The sequence below is a fragment of the Stigmatopora argus genome, chromosome 13 (assembly GCF_051989625.1).
Source record: "Stigmatopora argus isolate UIUO_Sarg chromosome 13, RoL_Sarg_1.0, whole genome shotgun sequence".
In the NCBI taxonomy this organism is placed as follows: domain Eukaryota; kingdom Metazoa; phylum Chordata; class Actinopteri; order Syngnathiformes; family Syngnathidae; genus Stigmatopora; species Stigmatopora argus.
In genome coordinates, this window is record NC_135399.1 from 15,236,349 (window position 1) to 15,260,052 (window position 23,704).

The window sequence follows — 23,704 nt, forward strand, 5'->3', positions numbered from 1 at the left end:
TATATTCCAGTAAAATAGACCCGTATTTGGACCACAAATATCAATGGGCTTCATCATTGTGTCAATAAGACAAATAATCATTCACATTTTCCCTTATAATTTCAGTTCTATTTGGAATTTCTGAATGAAACAAAGTGCCACCGACGCTTCTCCGAGCCTTGTACAGCATGAGGAAAAATTGTGAAAAAGGTGAGGTCTTATTTTTTGGTCCAAGTGTCACCCAGGCAACGCTCTAATTTTAGTCTTCATTGAACGTCATACTCATTTTGAGACCACATTCATTCATCCATCATCATGAAATGAAATTAAGGTCTAAATTTAGAGATAACACTTAAAGTGTCACTTTTCTCCCTGACTTATTTATACAATGTTTCACACATTGAAAGAAGCCATGTTAGACGGGTTATCGTATCGAGGTTACGAGATGAAGTTGTCCTTTAAATAAACACACTGCACTGAAAAACAGATGTGGATGAAATTCCCAAGGCGGCCGAGTCATCTGCTGGGATTCCCTTCCTCTCACTTCCAAATATGGGTGGGATTGCGTTCAAGTGGCACGGTGAATGGAACCCCTGGGTGATGTCAGAGATTTGGAACAGCACGACACGCCGCTGACTGGAAATGCAGCGGCGAGGAATGCCGGGAATGCCAAATTCCCTGCCATGCCATTCGTTCGCTTGGAAGGTGTTGCTCTTTACGCTTTGCACCTTCCCGTATCAGATTTTTCCTTCCTTAGTTTGTGTCTCACTTAAGAGAGACTTTCCGTAAATTTGGAAACGGCCCCCCCAGTTCTAACCCGAAAGTCGTGACTCCCGATTCCCAGCATCGGTCGCTCTGTGGGAGTTCCGTGTCCGATGCCAGGTTGCCTTTGTGAAGGCTAGATCGAAATGGTTGGACCAAAGGAACGTCAGGAAAATGTTTAAATTCTCTGACTATATTCCATTTGGAGTATTACTTAAAACATGAAAGCCACCTTCACCTATTTTTGGGCTTAAACTGGTCTGTTGCAGGTTTTTATTCCAGCCAATGAAGAGGAATAATTCGGACATGGTGCATAGTCGTGACCGACTGTTTGGTTGCCGGACTTTTGGTCGCCGGACGTTTGGTCGCTCGGACCCAAACAACGGGCGACCAAACGTCCGGCGACCAAAAGACCGGCGACAAAACAAGGTAAAACAACAGTGTCTACGCATCAATAAAAGCCAACAATGGCCCTGAGCAGTTTCACTGAGCCGACGTGTGTGTGTAGAAGAGTTTGTATGTACATGCGTTGTCCCTTTAAGAAGCGACGTCAGTCAGGGTCTTAACAAGTTCTCCAACAAAACACAATAAAAGTACGGGAAATTTGGAGCTTTTCTTTAGCCTAATAATTAATGGTACACGGTCGATTGGTCGCCGGTCTTTTGGTCGCCCGGAAGGTTATTGATAATAACCATTTAAATCGTTGCTCAAATTCCCTAAATACAAACTGCGAATGACTATTTAGTCATACTTAATGCCCTAGTAATTATTAGGCTAAAGAAAAGCTCCAAATTTCCCAGACTTTTATTGTTTTTTTGTTGGAGAACTTGTTAAGACCCTGACTGACGTAGCTTCTTAAAGGGACAACGCATCTTCATACAAACTCTTCTACACTCACACGTCGGCTCAGTGAAACTGCTCATGGCCATTGTTGGCTTTTATTGATGCGTAGACTGTGTTGTTTTACCTTGTTTTGTCGCCGGTCTTTTGGTCGTCGGTCTTTTGGTCGCCCGTTGTCGCGGTTAGGGCGACCAAAAGACCGCGACCAAAAGACCGGCGACCAATCGACCGCACACGTAATTACTAGGACATTAAGTATGACTAAATAATAATTCGTATAGTAATTTGTATTTAGGGAATTTGAACAACGATTTTTAATGGTAATTATCAATAACCTTCCGGGCGACCAAACGTCCAGCGACCAAAAGTCCGGCGACCAAACGGCTGAGTACCGTGCATAGTAAGTCACGTTTTAAAGCAGGCAATTTTTTAAAGCCAAAAAAACAATATAGGTCAAAGTAACCATTGTAAAATGGCAAACGACAAGCTAAATCGCCATCTGTTAGCATAAAAGTTTTCAGAAAAAAGCCATAATTTTAGAGAACAAAAATACATATATATAAGACGCACTTGAGTATTTTTCGCAGGCCCATCCAAACTATGAAAAAAAACTCCCCCCCCCCCTCCATTTTAGCGTCTATAACCCTAATTATTGTTTACGAGGATCGATCGTTGTTGCCACCCGCTCTCACCGTAGACTAGCAGCAACCCTAGATGATGCCGTAATTATATCTGCCGACGATCGGTTCGCCGCAGACGACTTTGCAAATTTTTCTGCTGGCGGATAAAAACTGCTCCGTAATTAAAATAAGGACTTTTTTGTGTATGGAACGTGTTTATGTGTTTATTTAAGAGACCCCAGAATTCCCCTTCGTTTAAGTTTTGCTTGTGATCTTCATGGGAGGTTTTTTTTTGGGCGGTTGGAAACGTTTGGGTTAAGACAATTTCACTTTGAATTTAATTGGCTTTGACATTGTGAAATCAATAATTGTCATGTTTTGTTGCCTGTGTATTGTTATGCTATTTTTCCACAGTAGACACAATAGTAGTACATTTTCCTTCGTGGAGGACCGTTTAAGTTTGGATGGCAAACGTCTGTCCTCACAAAACGGCGAAAAGATCATGTAAAGTAACCCTTTTCTTTTTTTTTTTGCATCCTTTTAGGTCCTCTTTGTGTCTGGCTAAAGAGAAAAACAGATGCGGACCAGAGCGACTTGGACAAACGTCGGAGGAAAGGCCTAGCAAGTCGGCGGTGGCGGTGACATGTACCAGATGGATTGGCTTTAACTTGCCTCACAAGACGGATGGATGCGGCAGCTTCATAAAATAACCACTTGGGTAAGTCTTTTAGCTAAATTGTTCTCGTGATGAATCGGCGCTTTTTCTGTCACAACTCTCATTTTTTCCGAGAATTTAAAAAACGAGGCTGAGCGAAACTATTCTGCATCTCTGCTTGACTCAAATTGTACCACAACTCAAAGTCCTTTTCTTTGTAAAATAAAGCAAAACGACACAAAAAATAGTTATAATAATCCTATTTCGCTGTTGGCCAGGAAGCCAGAGTCACTTTTATCCGTTTAGTTTTATTGCTGAAGCGTTTTAGGTATTTTTATGTCATTTTTATTGGATAAATAGTTCATACATGTTGTGTAAGCCAACACAAACACTGCCCATACTGGTTTCTATATATATATTTTGACCGTTTAAGTTGAGTCAGCACATAAAAGGAAGTGGATCAGCCGGTAAGTAGTCTTTTGTTTTGGTCTTAACGTTTTAATGAAGATTGCTTTGACCAAACAAGTCAAGACTTGTCCGCATTTCGTCCTTGTCCCATTGTCATATATTGAAGTGGGGGCTCGGTTCTGCAAATCTGTGGGTGTGATGTCATCATTATGAGACACCGGTGTGATATCATAATGATGAGGTAATGGTGAGGGCCATGTAAGTTTATTACTTTGGCACACGGTCAGTTTGGCACACTTCAATGGGCTACTAATGAGAATCGATGGTCTGGCTTGAGCTAATCCATGTGTGTGTTTGTGTGTGTGTTGTGCGTTCATACGATGATGTATTTATGGATCGGCGAATGAGGAAACCGTCTGAGTGTAGTGAAAGCCGGGGGCGGAGTTTAGGTGGGGCGTTGCCGAGCCACGGCCTCTAGGGGGCCGAGTTTACGAGTTTAAAGGGGGCATGGAACAAATGGAAAATGATGCGCAGAGATGTTATGTTTCAATTCAAATATGTCCGACACTTGGTGGAACCGCTAAAATAAAAATAATTCCGAATTTTGCATTAAAAAAGAAGATTTTAAAAGTTGACACATTTCTCACCAGCTATCTCTGGGGTCGTCCTCCATCCCAAAAACCTGCATGCTAGGCTAGCTGGCTAACAGTCTAAATTGCCCCTAGCTATTATTGTGAGCGTGATTGGTCGTCTGCGACTGGCTGGCGATCCATTCAGGGGATCCCCCTCTTGGTGCTCATAGTTGGATGGGATTGGCTCCAGCACCCCCCGCGACCCTTGTGAGGTTAAGCGGTACGGAAACGGAATGAATATCTCTGAGGTCTCCATGTTTTCATTAAATTGGGTTTAATCCATCACAATTCCCATTGCGCCCGTCTTGATCATTCCCGGGCGTCTTGGTACGAAATGTTGCCGCTAAGCTGTTGAGCAGCTCCTCTTAAAACGCTCATGTGACAGACATCTTGGATTTTTTGGGGACGCTTAAACCAATGGTTTGCTTAGGTTAGACAGACAGGCACCTGCACGTTAACCATATGTTATTGTCATCTGGTTTTGGGTCCATATGTTTTTCAGCTTCTGGTAGATGAATTTAAGGTACTTACCCCCAAACAAATGAACCTTACAGCACTAAAAAAGATATTTATATTTTGGATATTTAGTATTTTTGGCTTATCTGCTAACCTTAACCACAAACAAATGACATTCTAATAAATTAAAGTACCATGAACATTGCAAATGAGATACTAATAAATTCCAGTATCATAAATATTGTCACACTTTTATTTTACCGCACTAAAATAAGCTTCCTGAATGTTGAGGGCGATACTGATTTATAATGAACATTTCATCTTTTCCATTGATTAATAGCGAAAACATTTGATCATTTCTATTCCCCAAACGCATTAAATCATTCACTCGACACTTATTTTTACAGCCTCGGCTTTTTCACGACAAATCTGCACCACCTTTGTCTGCTCGTACGTCGTACGGCTGCGCTAATTGCGACGACGCGATTGGCCGGTTGACTTTGGTGGCTAATGACGAGCTGTCGTCAATTAGCCATTTAGCTAACGCGTAACCTCACTAGTCAGGCTCAAAGTCACCCCGAAGAAATGACATCATCGTCCATGATGTCATCCCACCATTCCAGACCCTCTCTCGCCTAAATGCTTTTAGGCTTGGCACACACACACCCACACACACACACACACACACACACACACACACGCACACGCACACGCGCACACACACTCATAGACACGCCCCCACCGAAGGAAACCGAGTCGTGATATAAACAAGACAAACACACAACAGATGTGATAAGGATGTCATTTGGCCTCTGAACAAATAAAAGCGAGCGACGCCGGAGAACTAAATGCGTCCAATCACTCGCTCGTAAACTTTGTGACAGAAGCCAGGCCACAGCCACTCGTATTTTGGACCGCGCCAGGAAACCGTGCGACGTTCAATTGGACTCCCAACATCATCGTATCCGCTTATTTCAAAGTCGCTCACTCTATATTCATTTTCCGCGGTTTGTATAATTCATAATAGGAGAATTTCTTTGAGGGTAACGCCAAATGTTGTCAGAGTTTTTTATTTTTTATTTACCACTATTGCGAAATTATTTTCACATGCGGATGTTGACACATAATGTAAGCTAAAATGTGTATTATTAATAGAAGTTGGAGTCAATTAGTCATTAAACTAGAACTAGAAATTGAAAGGAATTTAAGATGAAAAATGAAGTTGTGATATTTATTGTTTTAAATAGCAGGAGAGTAAATTAGCTATAATGTTGCTAGCATATTAAAGGAAAATGTGGATTGAATGTTTGTTTGTTTTTAAACAGTTGTAACATTTAAAGCACAGGTGTCAAAGTGGCGGCCCGGGGGCCCAAATCTGGCCCGCCGCATCATTTTGTGTGGCCCGGGAAAGTTAATCATGAGTGCCAACTTTCTGTTTTAGGATCAAATTAAAATGAAGAGTATAGATGTATATTAAATTTCCTGATTTTCCCCCTTTTAAATCGATAATTGCTATTTTTTTAATCCATATTTTCTTTGCTTTTAGTTCAAAAATCATTTTGTAAAATCTAAAAATACATTTAAAAAAGCTAAAATAAACATTGTTTTAGATTTATAAAAAAACTGAATATTCAGGGCCTTTAATCCAGTTCATTTAATCCATTTATTAAAAAAAAATCTAAATATTATATCTAAAACGGTCCGGCCCACATGAAATCGAGTTGACGTTAAAGCGGCCTGCGAACCAACCCGAGTCTGACACCCTTGATTTAAAGTATTCATTTAAAATATGCTTTTATAATAATTACTGGAATGCATTAGAAATATTATGGAAAAAGAAACAATTCCAGAATAATTATGTTTTAAACGGTTCAAAATAAAGTCGTAATTATGTTGTTCTAAATAGTACAGCTGAAACACAGGATTCATAAAGTCGAAATGCGTCTGGCACGACTTTGATCCCGCCAATCTGGTGGATTTCTGCGATAGGACCCTCGTCTGAATTCATCCCTCTCTCTGGAGACGAGAGCAGGTGGAAATAACGTGGGGTTCCTGGCGTACGCTCGTCGGGCAGATGGGTGAACTCCATGACCAACGCCGCAAACCCCTGCCTTCAGGAGGAATAGCATAGCGCAGATATTCTCATTTCTCCATCTCGGTATATTCGGTCATTCGCCTTCAGCTACAATTCAAAAACCAGTTTTGAGGTTTTTTTGTCTGCCAATGAATCAATTATTGACATCTTTTCTGATAGTCAATGAATATAAACATGATAAAATTTGTCCCAATCCTCTTTGGAAGCACTTAGTCTATTATTTTGATTTACTTCACTTTATTTATTGTTTTCAATCCAATAGAGGAAAAAAACATTTTAAATAAAATTACTTTCATCTTTTTTTATTTAAAAGGAAAAAGCAGTGACTACTTAGTTAATTTATTCTCATCTCATTTTCTGAACCGCTTTATCTTCACTAGGGTCGCGGGGGGTGCTGGAGCCCATCCCAGCTGATAATCATACTTAGGGGAAATTTAGAGTGTCCAATCAGCCTACCATGCATTTTTTTGGGGAATGTGGGAGGAAACCAGGAGTACCCGGAGAAAACCCACACAGGCCCGGGGAGAACATGCAAACTCCACACAGGTGGACTGACCTGGATTTGAACCCAAGACCCCCACTGTGAGGCCGGCGCACTATTTGTATTGAAAAATGTTGTTGACAGAATACTAACACGGCACCAACTGAATAAGAAAAGCTAGCACGCTAGCATGCTTCAAAAATCTGCAGCTCGTTTGGAGATTTTTCTGGTGGGCGGGGCCAAGGCAGCTGAGAAAAGGACGACTAATTAGCATCCAATTCCATTCCTAAGCCTTTTCCGAATAGTTTTTGTGTCCAAAATTCGGTTTGCTATCATTTTAAAGTCACTTTCCATCATATTTCTTTGGCTGCAAACAAGGTAAACAAAGCGAAAAAAAATCGTTTTGTTTACACCAGGCGTCGGGAACCTTTTTAATGGAAAGAGCCATAAACAATTCATATTTTTAAAATGTTAATCCTTGAGAGCCATGCTCCAAATTTAAACCCCAACATACATGAAAATATGTGCCTCTTTTAGTCACTTCACCACTTTTAAAGTACAAAAAGTCTCTGAATTCTTTTGAAAATATTGTTACGTTGTTGCTAATCAATGAGTGTCAATGAGAATATCCATGCCGAAGAGTGTAATGAAAAAAAGAATATTGTCGTAGTGTCAATGCCATAATACCAACGTAACGCTCCTATTCCAGCGCTTTCTCACCAGCAGTTTCCATAGTTTACCTCACAGGTTAGCGGAGAGCCATATGCACCCATCAAAAGAGCCATATGTGGCTCCCGAGCCATAGGTTCCCTACCCCTGGTTTACACTGTTGATTAAACCAAATGTGTTAAGTTACTAGATTTGCAGGCCGAGTTCGCCTCTTCTTCCTAAAATGTGTCGTACGGATACAAAAAATACACACACGGCCTTGACAAACCGCCGTGGGCAGCCAATTTGCCCATCGTAATTGGACACGAGACGGCGGCGTGGCCAATGGAAGCATGTTAACAACGTGCCGGTTTGGACTCCTAATGACAGTGTGCGCTTTGCGGTCGCATGCTTCCACTAGTCTCGTGTAATTAGAGTATCTCGTGCCCTCCAAGCCCCTCCCCCCATCGCGTATTAGTTCGCCTTTCCGCGTTTGGGAAGACGCGCCGGTCTTCTCCGTGCGAGGACTTGCGCTAACGGGGCAGTTTGGCTTGTGGTATCGTGGGGGTGTGTGTCAAACGGCACCTTCCCTCTCAGGGAAAAAAAAATTAAGCCATGTGTGTGTGTGTGTGTGTGTGTTTGTCTGCATGGTGATGTCATTGTAGATGACATCATCCCATGGCGTGAAGCCAAGAGACCTGATGGCTTAGCATCCTCCAGTGAGTAAAAAGGAGGGGAGGGTGGAATAAAGCGGTTGGAAAAGGTGACTTTAACGCTGGATTTTCCCGCTCTTTCGCCCAGCGCAAGCCCCGCCTCGTTCTTTGCCGGGCTCCTTTGAGAAGCGTTGTTCCGTTCGCCGCTCACGTCCGGGGGGGAGAGCGCCAGGGAACCCACGCCGCCGCCGGCTCTCCGAGTGAATGCGCTAGCGGATAGCGCGGCACATTAGGCCGTGGTACGCCGATGCGTTTCAGTTTTTGAGCAGGGCCTTCCTGGAGGTGAACAGATTGTGTTAGAAGGCTTGTCAGTGGGAACACCTGTGTCTCCGCATGTTTCCGGGGTTGTCCACTTGGCTGTGCTGTGCTCCACACGGTTCTCCACGCCTTCACGCCGCGTCAGCTTTTCCTGATAAAAGCGTCTATCCGTTTTTTGCTACTGCTCTTTTCTGATAGCTGATAGCGCCTTCTCGTTGTGACCATCTCACCGCTCTAACGTTACGGAGCGTGTAAATCTTCGTTTTTCCATACCGCTTATCCTCACGAGGGTCAAGGGTGTGCTGGAGCCTATCCCAGCCAACCGTTGGTCAGCAGGCGGGGGATTTGGTGGCCAGCCAATCACAGGACACAATGACACAAACCGCTACGGACAATTTAGAGTGTTCAACCTGCCCGGAGAAAACCCACGCGGGTGATCAAAGTCCAAACAGCAAGGTCGGACGGAACCCAACGAGGATTGAACCCACTGGCACGGAAATACTTTAACTGTACAATATTATTTCTAAATAACATTAAAAAAGATGTGGGTGACTCTTTCAGAGCCTTTTATTTACAGCAGTCATTTAAAAAAAACTTTTATGTCAGCATTCATCTATCGTTTCGTTGATCCTCACAAGGGTCGCAGGGGTACATAGCTCATCCCAGATAACTACGGGAAGCACTTGTCCCAAGCCCTGAATCGGTTCCCGGCCAATCGCAGGGCACAAGGAGACAAACAACCCATCACGCTCATACGTAGCGACGGCTTGAAGCGGCCAATCAGCCGACTGCAATTTTTTTGGCTACTCGGAGGAAAAACCCACGCAGGAAGTCCAGATCTGTTAGCAATCTCGCGTCAATATGGCGCTCGGGAACATTTTCTACTTGGAGGAATTTCGGTTTTACATATGACATGTTTTTAACTAGAAAACAAACTACTTAAAAAGTCTAAATCTGGTTTGTTTAGCAAAAAAAAGGACTTAAGCTAACATATTTGTTTTCCAAAACAGACACATTCAACATTACATAATGGATGATCAACAGTCATGGCGTCTCACATGTTTACATGCAATGTAAGCACGTGGGAATTAAACGCTCATCTGGATGTAAATGTTTATAAACATGCGTATTGCTGTTTGTGGTTTATTTGGTATATCTGTTCTTAATTCAGTCTTATCTTCAACATTTATAACTTTGGCCCAGACACACTCCTACTCATTGTGTCCGCTCTGCTAGCGTGTGAATGCTAACTGGGTCTTAAGACCAATTGAGACTCAAATAGACATTTTCTGAACCGCTTATCCTCACAACGGTCGTGGGGGTGCTGGAACGAATCACAGCAACTCCGCCCGGACACCGCAAATCGGTTGCCTGCCAATCGCAGAGCACGAGGAGACAAACAACCAATCGCTCATTGCTAGGGAGAATTTAGAGTTTTCAGACAGTCTACTATGCATGTTTTTTAGGATGTGGGAGGAAACCAGTGTACCCCGAGAAAACCCACGGGGCCACAGAGGATTTAACCCTTGATCTCAGAACTGCGAGACGGACGTGCTAACCACTCGACTGAGGTGCGGCCCAAGTCGGAAGATTTTAATTAATTTAATCACAGTATCAGGTGATAGAGAAACAATAAACAGTGTTTATTTTTTATTTTTTTAATGTGGCACACAAATTCTGCCGAATTAAAAGAGATTATGGGATGTTGCGTGCACGAGGGACTGAAGCAGCGCCCCCTATTTCCAGTAGATGGCATTATAGAAATAGTTAAACACGGTCAAATTCATCTGTTTATTGTCACTAGTTTGGTTATACTTCAGTTTTTACTTTAAATTTATTGATTTTTATGTTCTAACAAATGAAGTGCAGATTTTTTTCAGTTAAACATGAAAGCAGGAGAGAGAAAATATGATTTGAGCTGTTGAAAAATGCTCCTAATCACTTTTATGTATTGTTTTAATACAGTGTTATTGCGTGAGAAATTAAAAGTAAAACACTTTTGGGAGTATCATTCCAAAGGATTATAGTTTGGGTGTGGGTTCATATTGTCTTAATAACATGAACATTAAAAAAACGCAGGGTGCAATTAAAGTATTACACAAAATATGCAAGTTTTTAATGGATTTTTGCATTTTTTGTACACAACCCTTTTAAATAGTGGTGAAAAATGGATGCTAACTTCAACTGTGTGATATATCACAAGACCATGCGCTGTCTCGGTCGAAAGCAACCCATAAGTGGCTTGTAAATATGGGCCGCTTTTTGCGCCTATACCATTGTGCATTGTGTCCAAATAACGTTTTTTATGTGAGATCATACCCTGTGATGTGAGAGCACCACTCATTCATTTAGTTTCCTCCAATACAAACTCCTCTGCATTTGATTGAACGTCCCGCGCTCTTTTCTTTGAAAATTAAGGTTAAAAAGGCAAGCAAAACAGAGTTTTAATGCCATTTCACTGTTCGATGGTATGTGGAAATAGTTGAAGCAAATGCAGGCTTGGTGATTGGTTGTTTGTCTTACTGTGCCCTTGGATAGGATGGCGACCAATTCGGGGCGTCCCACCACCTACTGCCCACAGTTGGCTGGGTAGGCCCGACCCTTGTGGGGATAAGCGGCACAGAAAAGGCATGAATGCATGTCTTAATGAGCTTTTAACTCCCATTTTATCGTTATATTGAAAGCAAGGCCGACTATAATAATTGCCTCCCTATCTTATGGTTGAAGAGGAAGACTTGAGTTACTATGTCTTGATGGCGAGTGACCTCAGTGACTCCGGCAACTTCCTGATGCAACGCCACTGTAAGACTATATAGACGAAGGCGGGGGTGGTGCGTTTCACCTTTTTTTTTAAATAGAATGAACCCACATGATCCTATTTCTGCTTATAAACCGTTTCGGCCCACCTTGCGTGCGTGTGTATGTGACCGGGTGTTTATTGTTTGCGGATCCCGGAAACGCGCCTTTGTTTTGAAAAATGGTCCCAATTGAAGAAGCGACGGGAACGCGACGCACTAGGTTGAAAACATGAAGTTTATTTTGTCTCCACGCTTTACACGGCGTCGTAAAGTTTTCGTCCGAGTCGCACCCGAGTGCGAGCGACGGTGGTGCGTTTGCGGTCCGGCTGCGCGCCCTCGTAATTCTCACTCGTGCGCGCGGGCTGCAATAATATGATAAAGACAGGCGGCGTGGTGCGTTCAATGTGAACTCTGTGCGTGTGTAATTTTTTTTTTATTTGCTTCTTACAGCCAGGCGAGTGGGGAGGGAGGTGTCACCGCCCCCCAGCACCATCACCACCCTCCTCCTTCCCCTCCGCGTCCACCCCCACCCTCCGCTTTTCGCAATATTGACGCAAGGCAAAATAGTGGAACAAAAGAAACAACTTCCTCGAAGCTTTGCTGAAGCTGCACTTGCCCGCCAGTCCGCGGAATGGAAGCGCGTCGTCAAGTCAACTTGTCCGGGGAGGAGGCGCCGATCGGCGGCCTGAGGGTTGCTTCGGAGGGTGTCACCCGGCGCAGAGGCAAAGATGCGGGGCGAGCACCCCACCGAAGCATCCAATTCACCAAGTAAGTACTACCCGCGGTGCGTTTTGACCATCCAACTTTGTCACGTCTCGATTCGAAGACACCACTCGAAACTCCCTTCGCTCAATGACAAGTTGCACCCTTTTTTTGTTTTGTTTTGAATAACAATTTCCCCATTTTGCCGCTTATTGGATTCGTCTATTGTGGTCCAGACGCGCGAAACGGCGACAGGCAAGGTCCCAACTAGTTGAACTAGTAGTTTGAATTCCAGTTGGTGTGCTTTCTTTTTGTTTGTTATTGTCAGTCACGCCAGCGGCACTCGCCGGCTTCGAAACCCTCCTCGTCCGTTCTCGCTCCGTCGACACGCGACAAAAGCCCCCCCGCGTTTTTTAGGAATGGTTTCCCCCGGTGTTCGCGATTGGAAAGTTTGGCGGCGGCGGCGCTCGGTGTTTGCGTCGTGTCGGTGTTTTTGGCGAACAAAGGAAGAGGCTGCCGTCGCGGAGTAGTCGGCTCTCCGTGGAGCGTCGGTGGAGGGAGAGAGGAGCTCCAAAGCGGGGCTGTTTACAATAATAACGCGGCCGTGGTGATGTCACGATGAGTGACAGGCGCCACGGCAAATGGCGGCGCCGGCCAGCCATCGGCAACACGCTATATTTGGAAAAGGGGTTACATCATCCAGGTACTGGCCTGGAAAAGAGGGGGCGGGACTTCCGCATTGGCTCTCAATTTGTAGTCCGGGAACAGGACAATGAATGGATTACTGGAGGTAGTTTGTTCTTGGTTAGGGGAGATTTTAATTCCATTTTTTTCCCAGTACATATATATTATTTTACAAACAATCCATTCATTTAAGACAACGTAAATGTCATGTCCTTCTCCATTGAATAGAAGTAATTACAAAACATGCTTTAAGCCTTTATGTGGAAAATGACTGTTTGGGGGAAATAGGAAAAATATAAATGTCATATTTTGGGTCAGGAAAGTTGTAATATTAGCATTTGGTATACACGTGTCTCTACGTGATGTGCAATCTAATGTCAGGTCGCATTTTTTTTTCTATCATACATTTTGAATGAATCTAAATATCCAAACATTTTCTTCAGCTTGTTATGAAGTTGTGTATAATACTCTTTTAAAAAGAGAATATGCAATTCAGGCCATGTGTGATCACACTGTTGACAGTATTTCTAAGATTTGACGAATCATGTGGCATTCTAAAATGGAAATGATGCGACTGCTAGTTCAGCATTGTGTATTTGTCTTTCTGCTGTTTAAATAGCAGAGAATAGCAATGAATACTAAGCGTCCATTCTGCTCATTTGCATACGTATTGATCATTTCTCACAGTCATTTAACTGACTAGAAAACGTATCAGGTTTGCTTCGACGTAGAATGACATCACGCTATAAAGTCTCCTAATTGCAAATGAGACTCTCCAATTGGTCAGCCAAACCGAGGTTCCAGAATATCTCAATTCATCGACGTTAGCCTTTTAACGAGAAAAACATCAAACAAGTCCAGCGCTACGGCGGTCTCAAATTCATAAAAAATGCCGCTCACCGATTTCAAGAGGAGCTCCCAGTTTCGCTTGTAATAAAACTGGGTGTGTCAGTTTAGCTTGTAAATGGTTTCTGGGCTTGGAGCAACATGAAAACAAAGATTTTTTTATTTGATGCTCCACACGGTTCAAAACAAATAATGCATGTCACGACCTAAACACAAATGTCTAATTTAGGCTGGCAACGTAATGGACAAAGTGAGCCATCGACAGATGATAAATCACAAACAACCCACAAGAGAACTGGAAGTGCAAGCAGCGAGAGAGAGAGAGAGAGAGAGAGACAGAAGACCTCCACCGAGGTCAGTGATTCCGTTATTCCTACGGAACTTGATGTTCACATTTATCTCGTAAACTTGGACACGTAGCACCCCCTCTTCCTCCTCCTCCGCCTCCTCCTTGGCGCGCATCCTCCCCGATGAACGTCATGACGAGCAGCCTGACATTTGTTGTTTAATCCTCAAAGACGCGTGGATGCGCACAAGGAGGTAAAGAGATTTTAAAGCTCAATGAATCATTCCAAGATGTCCAAAGGGGAGTCAGAGCGCCTACAAAACTTTCTGATGTATTTGCGTTTAAAGCGAAGGAAGTGGAATCCCCAAAGTGGACCCAAATCTATTCTTGTGATTATTTTACAAGTTCTACATTCAAAATAAACGTTTCCCATAGGGCGTTTTAGGTGAAATAATTGCTAACTGCTACCTCAAATAAAATAATCCAGAGATATATTTACACTACTTATTTATTGCAGTACTGCATTATATTATTTATGCTAGTGAAACAAACTTTGCAGAACAAAGAGCGCCTATAAGGCATTACATTTTCAATCAAGAGAGTTCATTTCATCACATTGGACTTTTTTAAATTAGTTGTTTAATTGAGATTTAAATATTTAAACATACATTGTTTGCAACTTTAATTCCGGCTGCACTACTGATTTGCAAAACAAAAAAAATGTTGCTAATAACCCTTTAGCTTTAACGTTAGATACCTTTGTTCAATTTGGGGAAAAATGACATTTTGATGTGCTATTTTTCTTACCTGAATTAATTTCTAACATATCAAATTGGCAGATCCACAAAATCAGGTCACTCGGATACAAATATATTCCATCGGGACATCCGGAGTATTTTCTGTTGCTGTTTTATTTGCAGATATATTTTGTGTGTGTGTAGAAACGTGTATTTTACAAGTGCAATAACCCTAACCTGAAGTTGTGTAAGCAATAAATATCATAAGATTTATAGAAAACGTGTTGCAAGTGTAGCCTTGTCTGGGACTATGGATTGGAATCCCGGGTGCGGGTTCTATAAAGTGGGATTTTTAGTCGTATCCTTTCATTTTTTTATATACTTGAAGGGCCCTCTTCCAAAGATGTGCATCAGACTGTGTGTGTGAATGTCAAGACGTGAGTTGTGGCTTACAAAATAGTAACTGCATCTCAAAACCTTTGACTTACACTACAAATCGAGCAAGTGACGGCACTCATAAGTCAAGGTCGTGTCGGATAGTCTTTTTTGCAGCTAAATAACACGCAGCAGTAATTATTAAGGCAAGGGTGTCAGACTCTGGTTGGTTCGCGGGCCGCTTTAACGTCAACTTGATTTCACGTGGGGCGGACCATTTTAGATATAATATTTAGATTTTTTTATAAATGGATTAAAAGAACTGGATTCCAATGCCTGAATATTCCGTTTTTATAGATCTAAACCAATGTTTATTTTAGCTTTTTTCATATATTTTTAGATTTTACAAAATGATTTTTGAACTAAAAACACAGAAAAAATTGATTAAAAATTTACAATTATTGATTTAAAAGGGGGAAAATCAGGAAATGTAATATACATCTATACTCTTCATTTTAATTTGACCCTAAAACAGAAAGTCGGCACTCATGATTTACTTTCCCGGGCCACACAAAATGATGCGACGGGCCAGATTTGGCCCCCGGGCCACCACTTTGACACCTGTGTCTTAAGGGGAAAAAAATGGCCACTGTTGAATAACAATCAGGGAAATCTAGGCTTGTGTGGGGAAAAAACTGCTTTAGTTTCGTACTTGTCGGCCCGTTTAAGAGAACTTGATGTATTGGTCCCGCAGACCTAGCATGTGACTAGCGTCACAGTCCAACACTGACTCGATACCGGGTTGCATATTTGTCACGAGACGACGCAAAATCGCCATTTTGTTTGACTGGAAATGAGCGCGGGCGGATAAATGGGAAATCGTCGGGTCGGGGGCGGCTCGCGGGTCAGAGGTCAAAGGCCCGTGTAAGTGTTTTCAGGGTGACTTGCTAGCGACTATTAGCCATTGATCAACGCCATGTCCCACAAGTGCGCAGGCCGGACCGCTAAAAGGGGGAGGGCGTCATTATTTGCCGCACCTCCGCTACGCACGCACTCGTACTCACGCCGGGCAGCTGCTACAGATGTCTTGGATAGGGAGGGGGGAGCCGGGGAGACATCAATGGAGGGTCTGACCCGAGTCCTCAGCGGGGCTCTTTGTGTCCTCTAAAGAGCAAGAAAGGCCAATAAGCCGCGCTAATGTGTTGCTCATTTGCGGTCAATGTTTAGCCGCGCCGTGTCACGAGCGGGCTGCCTTCGCGCCGCCGCACGGAGACGACAATCGCGTGACAGTTTAGACGCGGCGCTGACAAGCTTTTGGGAAAGAGACATGTTTTCGCTTTGAAGTTGGAGCATATGGAAGGACGGAAAGTTGTCTTTTTGAGGAAAAATAATCGGGCCTCGTATGACTGGATTTTTCGGACTATAAGTCGCACTTGAGCAGAAGTCAAATTGCCCAAAGAATACGCAATGAGAAGGAAAAATAGATCGGAAGTCGCATTTTGGGGAGGGCGATTTAAAAAAAAAATGTAATCAGAAACAACATATATGTTAAAAGCCCACTTTCACAGATTTGTAAACAAACACCAATGGAAAGGTAGAATCCCGTCAAAGGTTGAAATATAAAAAAATAAACCACTAAGGTTCAGACCCATCCAAAATGATTGAAATTACACCCCTAAAAAACAATTATGTAAGGTTGCCATCCGCCTTCTGGAGAAAAAAAACAGTTCCCTAGTTTGGATTCACTCTAACCCGAACAATGCGCACTACAGACTTTTTAGATTTGATCCGGATCCAACAGAGCAGGTGCGAACGCACCAAATCTGCGAAGCTCACCGAAACATTCCCGAGAAACCCAAGACACGCAAACCTGACTAAAATGTCATTGGATTGCCCTGCCAATTTCCCTTAGCGAGGGAGCCATCGCCCCCGAGAGCACAATGCACAACCCTCCCTTCATTCGGGCTCGGCCGCGGGAGACAAGGCCAGTTGTTCGAGCCACGGTCGCGTAGTAAAGCGCGCGCTCCGAGTAGCATGGCTCATTTGTGTAGTGGCATGTGACTTGTGTTTTCGTGAGTCATAAGGATCTCCTGCCTAATGGGAGGCGGCGTGCGCTCATGTGATGCTGACACGACGCGGGACGGGGCGGACCGTCTTCGCTACTGTCGGCCACCCGCCGCCCTCAGGTGGCTTTTTTTGAATCCTTTTAAAATTCCCATGTCGCAGTGTCGTCTTTTTACGTCTTCAACTTTCCTGTAAGACTGATATGGAAGTGGTGCCAATGTGGATTTTGAGATATGAGTGTGTGTTTTTGTGTGGGTGTGTTTGGGTGCATTATGTCGGTCTTCCGTATGGTGTTTGTGCTGGCTCATCGCTGCCTCTCCACATGCCTGTTTAACAACATATAGCTCCGCCTCCTTGGCTTCCTGTGCAAACCAGTTTATCTGTAAACAAGTGACTTTTTTTCCCCCACCCCGCGTCCCATTGTCCATATTACATGATATACACAATGGACACCGTCTGGCGACTTGTCCGCTCGGAATATCGGTTAAAAGTTAGGTATCGGAAAAAAGTAATGAGACAAAAAAATATGTGAAAATGGTAATTGGGGAAAGTCCAAGCCGTGCAGGGGAGGAGGATTATTTTCAATTTTATGAGAAGGCACTTTTAATGTTATCGGGATTTAGGGCAAGGGGGTCCAAGTCATTTTTTTTTGGTTGCCGTTTCGTCTTTGGCCCCCGGCACCATTTGTCAGTAATAAAGTACTGACATTGAAACTCAATTAAATTAAGAAAGTAAGCCAGACTTTTGATTTGGGACTGTGTCTTATCACTAGTTTTTTTTTATTAGCCAGCTATAAATCTATGCATATGGGGACAAAATAAGTTTTTTAGGACGTTAAAAGGTTTTCTTCTACTTTGGCCGATGCATTCTAGCCATGTACACGGACTTAAATGAGTTTAATAAGAAGTACGCGAAGACCATCTCTTTCATTAAGTTTGGCCAAGTGTCATTAATTAAAAGACACTTAACATGTTCTTTCTTGTCTTGCTGAATTTATTATGCAAATTGCAGTGCAGAATCATGACCTCATAGCCAAATTTTTAAATATGATTAGTTCATATGCGCCATATTTACACTTTATGGGTAGGCAGGTATTTTAGAGAGCCAAATATGTAAAAGTATTTTTTTATCCAACATTTGTTGACTTTAAAATTTGAATTTCCTTGTGGCCTACTCTTAAATACAGTATACTACTGTATTAGTTTGTGTATTCATGTAATGATACAATATATTGGCCTAAAGTAATTGAAAAAATATATTTATATATATTATTTTAGCTGCTCCTCCAAATTCGTATGAGGCTCTTTAATCCCTCTGCCGCACTTCCTTTTGTGATGATTGATATTGACTCCTATTACATTTTACGAGGGCCACAATAGTAGTGTTTTAGCCTCTATGACCAGGAGGGGGCAGTACTTTCTATGTAAAATCTTAAGGCTTTGTTAATACAGGGGCGCTTCTAGAAAAAAAAACATTTATGGGGTGGTATGAACATTCTAATCCGGCCTGCGTGGGTGTTCTGACTGACTTTGTAACTCATTCATACCATACATACAGAATTAATTCCTTTTTTTCAACACGGGGGCTGTAAAAATAGAATTTGATGAGTTCTTTGATTGCACCAATGCACTTTGCTCAATTTCTAATACACAGTCATATTCGTCAATGGCAGCCAATGAGTTAACAAGGAACCTTAAAATGGTGGTGGCCTCGATATCGGTAGATCCCCAAAATCGGGTGCAAAAAAATAGACGACCGGAACATCCCTAACCAAATATCGTTACTTGTAAAGAGCTAAATCTGTGTCCAAAATAAAAGGCCCCGTATTAAATTGAAGACTGTACGAGATGAAAAGAAAAGCAGAGGCACTCGGAAGTACATTGTTATGGATTTTTGGTGACTTTTACTCAGAGTATCTGAACTACTGCTCCGTACTAAATCTCCGCCGTCCAGGCAGCAAAGGGTTAAAAAAAGTCTGTCGCTCTCTCGCTCTCTCACCACGCTCGCCCGAAGAGTACGTTTCCAAGCCAGCCAATCAGCGCCGAGCGCCCTCAGCCAATAGCAGGGCTCGCAGACTCTGTCGAATTTGAATGAGGAGTGTATCTTTCGGCGCCATTTTCGAGTGAGCAGCTGCCGCGCGTCCGAGCGAGATGCTGCGGACCTACGCCACAGGAGAACGGCGCTTCTCCTTTTTCTTACGGGGACAGCAAAAATAGTTTCTCCGACGGGGCGACGCGAGAAGACGCGACTCTCCGGAGGACACATAGGTAATTGACGCCGCGCGACTGTGTTATTTGGAGTTTTGACGGGAGGGGGGGAGGAGGTGCTGTTGAGAGCAGCAGAGCGACAGCGGCGGAGGAGACGTTAGCCCTATTTTTTCCCCCTATTTTTGCCCAGCTTCGGAGCTGCTAGCAGGTTAGCTTAGCTTCTTAGCATCCGTCGGAGGAGGGGGCGGCGAGGGGGGGTCACGTTAGGAGAACGCATTAAAACACAGTGGACGCTTTTTTTTTTTCTTTCAACCGGGATTTTTTTTTCCTTCGAACTGCGGCCGCGGTTCGGTGTCCTCGACGAAGAGGTGTATTTGTAGAAGTTTTGAATGAAAAGTTGGAGTTGTTTGAATGGACTGATACACCCCCACCCCGCCCTCGGAGCCAGTTTGAGCGGGAGGTGCACACAGCTGCCAGCTCGCTCGTACGGAGCCGCGCAGTGTCAACAAATGCACCCGGAACCTCCGCTTACTTTTTAGGAGGGAAAACGTGCAACCGCAGACAAAAAAACGCGTAATTCCTTTGACTAAATTCACTCCACCATTTCAAATTGACTTTAGAGAAATACTACAGGAAAAAATTCTGCGTATTTAGATTTGTACATTATAGAAGTGGACTATCTGACCTTGTCACATTTACTCGTACAGATGTTTTCTTGTTGTATTCTTCCGCGTTCATTTAAAAGCATTGTATTTAAAGTTAGGTCTCCTATAATTCTGCTCTTGAAATAATTTTAGCATGTATATTATTATCCACCGTGGATTTATTCAAATCAGTTGGCTGGGGAGTACATTTGAGTTTTGGGTACGAAAAAACATAATTTGACCGCATTCTACCCCCCATTTTAGTTTGTTTGGGACATTCAAGCAAGGTTTGTCATATTTCTTATTATAAGCTTTCTGCTGTTCAAAATTATAGAGCAAGGGACTATTTTTGGGAATTAAAAAAAGCGTAGCCCTGTGAAAACCTGCCAAAATTGGTCATCAGAACCCATTTTTAAATATACTTATTTCATTCTTTTATGAAAAAATTCTCAGCTGATTAAATGTTACTGATGATTGCAAATTGGGCCTAATCACATTGCTAAATGGAATTGTGTGGAAAAAGATGAGCTTTTAAAAAGGTATCCATGTATTTTTATCTTTCATTTTTGAGGACTACCAAAAAACAATATCAGCGAGGTGCAAGTATATTCCCAAAAGAGGCAAAAAATATGTTTTTTTGTAATCCATATCGTAGGGATTTCTTTTTTGTTTTAGTCTCTGCTACTCTAACAAAATATGACAAATTTGTTGGGATAGATTTGTTCAGATAGTGATTTAAAATGCTTTTTTTTTTGACCCGCTATCTTGTTTGTGATTGGACATCTCAATTTGTGCCTTATTAAGTCTTACAAATGTTTTTCTCCGGCAGGCAGGCCAGATTAAATATCCCACCGGAGCGTCTACAAAGCCTGGTCTTTATTTTTCCCACCCCTGCACCCAAAGAAAAATCAGTTCAACGTTACGTAATCCCAGAAAATTCTATCATTTTATGGAATTGCCTTGATTTGAGTGGAAGTTTTTTTTTTTAAATCTACATTTGCATCATCGGATCTCAATTTGAGTGCATTTAAAAGACCCCCGTTTTTTTAAAGGTGCTTTCTATGCTGTGCTACTAATGTCTAAATGTGACACGCAGGGAAATTGTCTCACTAGGCAGAGCATAAAAGCATGTGGAGGAGGAAATTACTGTAGTGTAAAATCCATTTTTTTTCGTAGGGGGAAAACGTTCTCATGGCTTCGCTCCATCCAGTAAAAGAAAAAAAAAGGGGCGAGCAACTTTAAATGACATTCATTTTGCTCCCTCACGTGCAGCCTTGTGTGCGCTGTCATGCTTCAGGTTCGTGCTCACATGATTGTAGAAATCTAGTGCAACTGGAGCAATTGAATTACTTCAATGATAATAGGATTTTTTTTTTTTAAATACCGTATATACGCTGTATTTGTCTTTTAAAAAAATGACGACTGAATCAAAGGTACAGCTTATATGCGCACAAATTAGATTTGACATGCCCAAAACTGCAAGGTGACAAATACGAAACGCAAGACAGTGCGGCAGATACGGTCAATTATTTCAAAATAGAGAAAAGATTGACAGATAAAACGCTAAACAAAATTTATTTGGACGTCAGTTCATATTTTTTTCACAATATCCGTTGTAAGTTTCCCTCCAGAGGGCTTGCAAAGCCTTGTGGGGAACAAAGCACACCTGTAGCCCACCATGTTTTTTGAAGGAAAATAAATAAATAAAAATATTGTAAAGTCGCCTCGCATTGGCCTTGCAGTTCTGGGCTCCTGGGTTCGAATCCATCTATGTGGAGTTTGCATACAGATGCTAGTGGTGTTGGACATGGACAACCTAAATTGCCCCTAGCTATAAGAGTGAGGGTGAACGGTCTGCTGCGAAGTTAGCTGGGTTAGGCTGCGAGCCCGGCGGCCCGCCAGGCTTATAAAACACCAGGGAAGCCCCGAATAGTGATTGTCCAATCAACGTGGTTAGTATCAGTAGTTTTGGTAGTCCTTTTATTACTATCTGTTATGCATTACAGTTATTGCTGTTAATGTTCCCCCAGGTTTTTTTTTTGAAGCGGTGACCTCACAACTAGAAAAGCTTTGCTTTGATGTAATAGGAGCCCAAATTTGGCAGGTTGTGTCATTTCTTCATCTAAATTCCCAATTCTCACACGAGAAGGAATCATGTCATGGGAGCCAATGGCCTCCAAGGCCAGGGCGTTAGCGTCGTAAAAGTTCAAAGTGGATGACATTTTCCCCCTTTCAAAAAGTCATCTTTTCTTATCTGCGCCGCTTATCACCGCCAGGATCGCCAGAGTTATCTGTTCCAGCGGACCGCCGGCAGGAGGTGGGCTACTACCCCCCCCCCCCCCCCCCCAACCGGTGGCCACATCATCCCAGATTGGATGTTTCCCAAAAATATTACATTTCGCGCCCAGTCTTTTTGGTTTGAACGATTTGCGTGTCTATCGTTTTTAATGGCTGACGACGAGTCAAAAGACGCACAAAAATATTCCACGTTTTTTGAAAATTTCAAACAATGTGTCTTCTATTCTTAACGTTTTCCAGAATAAATGAGGACTTGGCCATTTACACTTCTTCTCCTATTATCATAAAGTGCTCACCATGTCAGGTTAGATCGTTTGATCCCCAAATTTTGTTTGACTTTAGGGCGTGCGTTCGTGTCAATAGTCATTTGGGTGAAATAGGATTGTCGCTGGCGTACAACCGCGGCGGGGCTTTTTTTCCCCGTTCCAGTTTGGCTACCTGTTTTCTGGCATTCTTTTCCAACCGTCTTCGTCGCCGTCGCATCGCGCGACTCTTCCCCAACCCCTCCGGCAGAACGGACTCCCGCACCCCCCTGGGTCTCTTCTCTTCTTCTTCATGTTGACTTAAAGCTATCACCCCCGTTTCTCTTCCTTCTTTCTGCAATGCTCAGCACAAAGTTGACGCCCTATTTTGCCCGTCTGCCTCACATTAGTTTTTGGGATGTGTTTACACGTAAACAATCTACCCTTTTGTGGAGGAACACTCGTAGACATTTTTTTTCTATTTTTGTCATTTCCATTCATTTTTTTCATTTGTGCCAGGGTACTTATTTTTTTTAGGGCACTGGTTATTTTTTGTTAGAGGAAATCCGTGCGTCATCGCCCGGATTCTGGTTATTTACTTATTTATTTGGGGGGGGCACGTCAGCGATGCCGGTGAATCCCTCGGCATCTAGGCCATTTGAGGTAACACTGTGGGGGAAGATGCGTGCTCATTTGCAGTTTGAATTTGTGCCTCGGCCAGCCCTTTTCCATATTTCTCTAAGATTTCTTGGTAAGCCGTGGTGTAAAGTTGCATTTCAAAAAACATACATGTGCTTTATATTCAAATTTCAATCGCGTTTGTTGCCGTACGTTCTTTAATTGGCCTGTTTTTTAAAGGAAATTCTGTTGGACTGGAATGGATAGTCGGTGTGTGTGTGTCTTTAGTATTGGATTAAATAAAGAAAGGCAGTCATGCCAAAAAGTGAATATCAGAAGAATAATACCACACAAAGAAACAAAAATATCAAATACATTTGTTGATAAAGCTTCACTAATTAAGCATGAGAACCAAATTACTCGCATCCAATGTGATTTCTGTCATTTTTGGAATAATAAATGGGAATCCGTTGATTTACGAGTGACCTAATATGCGACTGAATTTGATTTAATTATCGACGACAGTCCTAAAGCCATCCACTGCGGCAAGCTAGTTGACTTTTTGGGGGGCGGAAAATAAACTACAAAGTCTGAGCGACGTAAGAAGGCGCCCGTTTTATCCCGGGAGTTTTGAAAAGGTTTGTCATGTTTGGAAT

General features: G+C 42.7%; 1 long non-coding RNA gene across 1 annotated transcript; it reads left to right on the forward strand.

The window, feature by feature from the left end:
- Window positions 1–99: 99 nt before the first annotated feature.
- On the forward strand, window positions 100–13,854 carry LOC144086518 (uncharacterized). The gene is made up of 4 exons (XR_013304502.1): window positions 100–189; window positions 2,746–2,919; window positions 11,796–12,113; window positions 13,807–13,854. It is a non-coding gene; the product is annotated as an uncharacterized LOC144086518 (long non-coding RNA).
- The last annotated feature ends 9,850 nt before the right edge of the window (window positions 13,855–23,704 follow it).